At 36.1% G+C, this 5726-nt stretch overlaps 1 pseudogene; it reads right to left on the reverse strand.

The window, feature by feature from the left end:
* Positions 1-5077: 5077 nt before the first annotated feature.
* Positions 5078-5178, reverse strand: LOC116622690 (annotated as a pseudogene).
* Between the last annotated feature and the right edge of the window lie 548 nt (positions 5179-5726).

Below are 5726 nucleotides of genomic sequence, written 5' to 3' on the forward strand. Positions count from 1 at the left end.
CATCCTTCAAGATGCTTAGGTAAAATCTTGAAGTCATACTTCATCCATTGCTTTTTCTCATATTCCACACCAAGGAATTCAGGAAATATGTTGGTTCTGCCTTCATAATATACGCAAAATCTGTCTATTTTTCACTAATTTCACTGCTGTCACCTTGCACTCAATCATTATCATATTTCACTTTCATTAGTGTAATAGCCTCCAAATTTGGCCACACTTCTTACTTTGTACATTACAGGATGCACCTTTTGAAAGGTAAATAATCTGCTCTTATACTGAAAATCATTCAGTTTCTCCTCTTTTCACTCAAAAGTAAAAGTGAAGGTCTTTACGGTAGTCCCCACCCTCCTCACCCTCTTTTCCTTTCTGACTTTATCTCCTACTACTCTTTCCTTCATTCCTCCACATTAGTTACACTGAGTGTTCCTCAATTTCTAGCTCTCACCATTGGACATTCATACTTGCCAGGTCCTCTTCGTTCTCTCAATGAGTTCTGCCCAGATAATCCTTCTTGAAATTAGAACTACTCCCATACCCTGGGAAGTCTTAGCTCACTTTCCTGGTCCAACTTTTCATAAATAATTTATCACCCTCTAATATCCTACATAAAAATACTTATTCATTATGCCTATTGTTTCATAAGGCACCATGAGAACATGATATTTTGTCTATTTTATGGCAGATTAGTCACTGGTAGATAGAAGGCACTCAGTAAATATATTTTAAATAAGTGAATAAACTTATGTTTTTCATTCAATCTTATTAGATGATTAACAAAAAGGAAAGAGGATTTTATTTGATGAATTAATAAATGCAATGAGATTTCACTAGTGAAAATATGAGTTTTGAGCTACTATTCCTTTTGTGGTCCTATCCTAACACTAACTATTCATTTAGTTTCATTTACTATAAAGAGTGATGATAAAGAAATTAAATAGAGATGTCTTTTTTACTGATTCCTGTCAATGGGAGTACAGAAACAGGAAAAAAAATCCCACATATATACTTAGCTTAAATGGAAGGAAGCATTGGAGAATTTGGGGAGTAATATTAACTAAAGGTTTTTGGTAAAGAACAGACATTCTAAGGGGGAGGATGTATTCAGACAGACCAGCCTTCTATCAAAGTTCTTAAACTTTGGATCTCTGTAGAGTCAAAGATTGAGCTTCGAGGGTCTCCATACCTTTTGTGATCTGTACAAAATCTCACGTGGATCAATACTGCATATTTTTCCCTGGGTAGAGAGTTCATTTCACCAAAATTCTTACATAGGTTCTATAAAAACAATATGGTTAAAAAATTGTAGTAAAGACTAGAGATGAACAACATACATTCTCATCTCTAATATTTTAAGAAATGCAAGAAAATAGTAGTATATACAGTTATTTCTTTAGCTGGACACTGGCTGATCAACTTTAGATTGTGAATCATGGAACCAGTTTATTTATCAACATAACATGAACATATAAAAAGCTACATCTATATATCAATAATGAAATCCTCAATGATTAAATCACTGTATTTCCAAATTTCATGCTTAATTATCTCAATGCTCATTTTTCTCTTTAAATAATATGCTATCTTTGGAACCGGTTATAAATAAACCAATTAACATGATTAGCTGAGTTCTAAGTACACCACTAACATGTTTGCCTTCTAAAATAATGTTCTACCTTTTTTTTTCTAGATAGGTACCAATAAATACAATACATATAAGTAAATTCTTATAGGCCTATGCAATACCAATAAATAAAATACATAAAGTAAACTCTTATAGGTCTATGCAATGTTCTTCACTTCAACATATATATATGTACCAAATGGAAAGCACTCTAGCGTCATGTATTCACCCTGAAAGGGAATCTCTCCAAAGATAAATGCATATAATTTTCCTTATTTACTGTAAGATCAAACTTAGATTCCTAAACAGAAGTATGTTCACAATCAATCTGTTCAAACTATCTCTCATAGATGTCTCAAAAAACAAACAAAGGCAGTTTTTATTTTAATTGGACATGTTTATTTACCACTGTTACCCAACCATGAACATTTGTGCCTTCAAATCTTATTTCATAATACATCAGGAGTTTTTCCTGTATACAAAATATCTATCAGAATTTCCACCAGAGCACTCTGGATGTGTCCAGAATGTGGCAGAGTGGAGAGCAGTCCTAAGTATAGCTTGAAGACCAGGGTAGCACTACAAACCATTTGTTACCATTTTTTGATGAGAAAAGTACAGCAATTGAGATAAATTTTGGAATTTGTTTAATAATTTGACAGAAATGTTTTAAATTTAATTTAAAAAAAATTTTTATTGTTATGTTAATCACCATACATTACATCATTAGTTTTTGATGTAGTGTTCCATGATTCATTGTTGGTACATAACACCCAGTGCTCCATGCAGAACGTGCCCTCTTTAATACCCATCACCAGGCTAACCCATCCTCCCATCCCCCTCCCCTCTAGAACCTTCAGTTTGTTTTTCAGAGTCCATCGTCTCTCATGATTCATCTCCCCCTCCAATTTCCCCCCCTTCATTCTTCCCCTCCTGCTATCTTCTTCTTCTTTTTTTTTTTTCTTAACATATATTGCATTATTTGTTTCAGAGGTACAGATCTGTGATTCAACAGTCTTGCACAATTCACAGTGCTCACCATAGCACATACCCTCCCCAATGTCTATCACCCGGCCACCCCATCCCTCCCACCCCCCACCACTCCAGCAACCCTCAGTTTGTTTCCTGAGATTAAGAATTCCTCATATCAGTGAGGTCATATGATACATGTCTTTCTCTGATTGACTTATTTCGCTCAGCATAACACCCTCCAGTTCCATCCACGTCGTTGCAAATGGCAAGATCTCATTCTTTTTGATGGCTGCATAATATTCCATTGTATATATATCCCACATGTTCTTTATCCATTCATCTGTCAATGGACATCTTGGCTCTTTCCTCAGTTTGGCTATTGTGGACATTGCTGCTATAAACATCGGGGTGCACATACCCCTTCGGATCCCTACATTTGTATCTTTGGGGTAAATACCTAGTAGTGCAATTGCTAGATTGTATGGTAGCTCCATTTTCAACATTTTGAGGAACCTCCATACTGTTTTTCAGAGTGGCTGCACCAGCTTGCATTCCCACCAACAGTGTAGGAGGGTTCCCCTTTCTCCACAACCTCGCCAACATCTGTCGTTTCCTGACTTGTTAACTTTAGCCATTCTGACTGATGTGAGGTGATAGCTCATTGAGGTTTTGATTTGGATTTCCCTGATGCCAAGCGTTGTTGAGCACTTTTTCATGTGTCTGTTGGCCATTTGGATGTCTTCTTTGCAGAAATGTCTGTTCATGTCTTCTGCCCATTTCTTGATTGGATTATTTGTTCTTTGGGTGTTGAGCTTGATAAGTTCTTTATAGATTTTGGATACTAGCCCTTTATCTGACATGTCATTTGCAAATATCTTCTCCCATTCTATCAGTTGTCTTTTGGTTTTGTTGACTGTTTCTTTTACTGTGCAAAAGCTTTTTATCTTGATGAAGTCCCAATAGTTCATTTTTGCCCTTGCTTCCCTTGCCTTTGGTGATGTTTCTAGGAAGAAGTTGCTGTGGCTGAGGTCGAAGAGGTTGCTGCCTGTGTTCTTTAGGATTTTGATGGACTCCTGTCTCACATTTAGGTCTTTCATCCATTTTGAGTCTATTTTTGTGTGTGGTGTCAGGAAATGGTCCAGTTTCATTCTTCTGCATGTGGCTGTCCAATTTTCCCAACACCATTTGTTGAAGAGACTGTCTTTTTTCCATTGGACATTCGTTCCTGCTTTGTCGAAGATTCGTTGACTATAGAGTTGAGGATCCATTTCTGGGCTCTCTACTCTGTTCCATTGATCTATGTGTCTGTTTTTGTGCCAGTACCATACTGTCTTGATGATTACAACTTTGTAATAGAGCTTGAGGTCTGGAATTGTGATGCCACCAGCTTTGCTTTTCTTTTCCAACATTCCTCTGGCTATTTGGGATCTTTTCTGGTTCCATACAAATTTTAGGATTATTTGTTCCATTTCTTTGAAAAAAGTTGTTATTTTGGTAGAGATTGCATTAAGTGTGTAGGTTGCTCTAGGTAGCATAGACATCTTCACAATATTTGTTCTTCCAATCCATGAGCATGGAACGTTTTTCCATTTCTTTGTGTCTTCCTCAATTTCTTTCATGGGTATTTTATAGTTTTCTGAGTACAGATCTTTTGCCTCTTGGTTAGATTTATTCCTAAGTATCTTATGGTTTGGGGTGCAATTGTAAATGGGATTGACTGCTTAATTTCTCTTTCTTCTGTCTGGTTGTTGGTGTATAGGAATGCCACTGATTTCTGTGCATTGATTTTATATCCTGCCACTTTACTGAATTCCTGTATGAGTTCTCGCAGTTTTGGGGTGGAGTCTTTTGGGTTTTCCACATAAAGTATCATATCATCTGCAAAGAGTGAGAATTTGACTTCTTCTTTGCCGATTTGGATGCCTTTGATTTCTTTTTGTTGTCTGATTGCTGTGGCTAGGACTTCTAATACTATGTTGAATAGCAGTGGTGATCGTGGACATCCCTGCCGCGTTCCTGACCTTAAGGGGAAAGCTCTCAGTTTTTCCCCATTGAGAATGATATTCGCTGTAGGTTTTTCATAGATGGCTTTTATGATATTGAGTTATGTACCCTCTATCCCTATACTCTGAAGTTTTGATCAAGAAAGGATGCTGTACTTTGTCAAATGCTTTTTCTGCATCTATTGAGAGGATCATATGATTCTTGTTCTTTCTTTTGTTAATGTATTGTATCACGTTGATTGATTTGCAGATGTTGAACCAACCTTGCAGCCCAGGAATAAATCCCATTTGGTCGTGGTGAATAATCCTTTTAATGTACTGTTGGATCCTATTGGCTAGTATTTTGGTGAGAATTTTTGCATCCATGTTCATCTTAAATTTAATTTTTAAAAGTAATATCTACACCCAATGTGGGGCATGAACCCACAACCCCAAGATCAAGAGTCGCATGCTCCACCGACTGAGACAGCCAGGGCCCCCCAAATAATGGTTAGATGCCATGAAATAGGTGGCAATACCTTCACCATATGGGTGTTGTCAGGCCCGAGGGGAGTGTTAACCCTCTCTCCTTTCATACAACACTTACGTGTTTTAAGTAGAATCTATTAAATTTGGCTTATATTTTTACATAATTTAGAAATTTTTATATTTCTAGTAGTTTAGTTTTGTTGTAGTTCACAAAAGTATTGGCCCTCAATGGATCTGTGTTCCTTCACTGCAATCTTTTGACAAGTACTGATATAAAGGATCTGAGTTTTGTAGATATTTATTCCAAGTTCTGATACGTATTATTTTTATGTCTCTCAGAATACTTCAGTTCTCCTAGTCTTAGGTTCCATATATATAAAGCAAAGATCATCAAACCTAACATATAGTGTTGTTTAAAGTATCAGCAATATTGGTAATTGGGTCCCAAGTACAGAATAAAAAATGGATTTTAATAAATAATGTATTTATATTCATATCTTATCTTGTGATAGGTGAAATAATGTATTTTTTTATGTATTAATTTTTTTTTATCTAACTCAGTTATAAACTGCACATATATTCACAGCCCCTGGGAGACTGCTTTGTATGTACCTACATGCTCAGTAATTACCTATTTGATTTGTCGAGATTGATGTAGAGTT

The sequence above is a fragment of the Phoca vitulina genome, unplaced genomic scaffold (assembly GCF_004348235.1).
Source record: "Phoca vitulina isolate PV1807 unplaced genomic scaffold, GSC_HSeal_1.0 scaffold53, whole genome shotgun sequence".
Classification (NCBI taxonomy): Eukaryota; Metazoa; Chordata; class Mammalia; order Carnivora; family Phocidae; genus Phoca; species Phoca vitulina.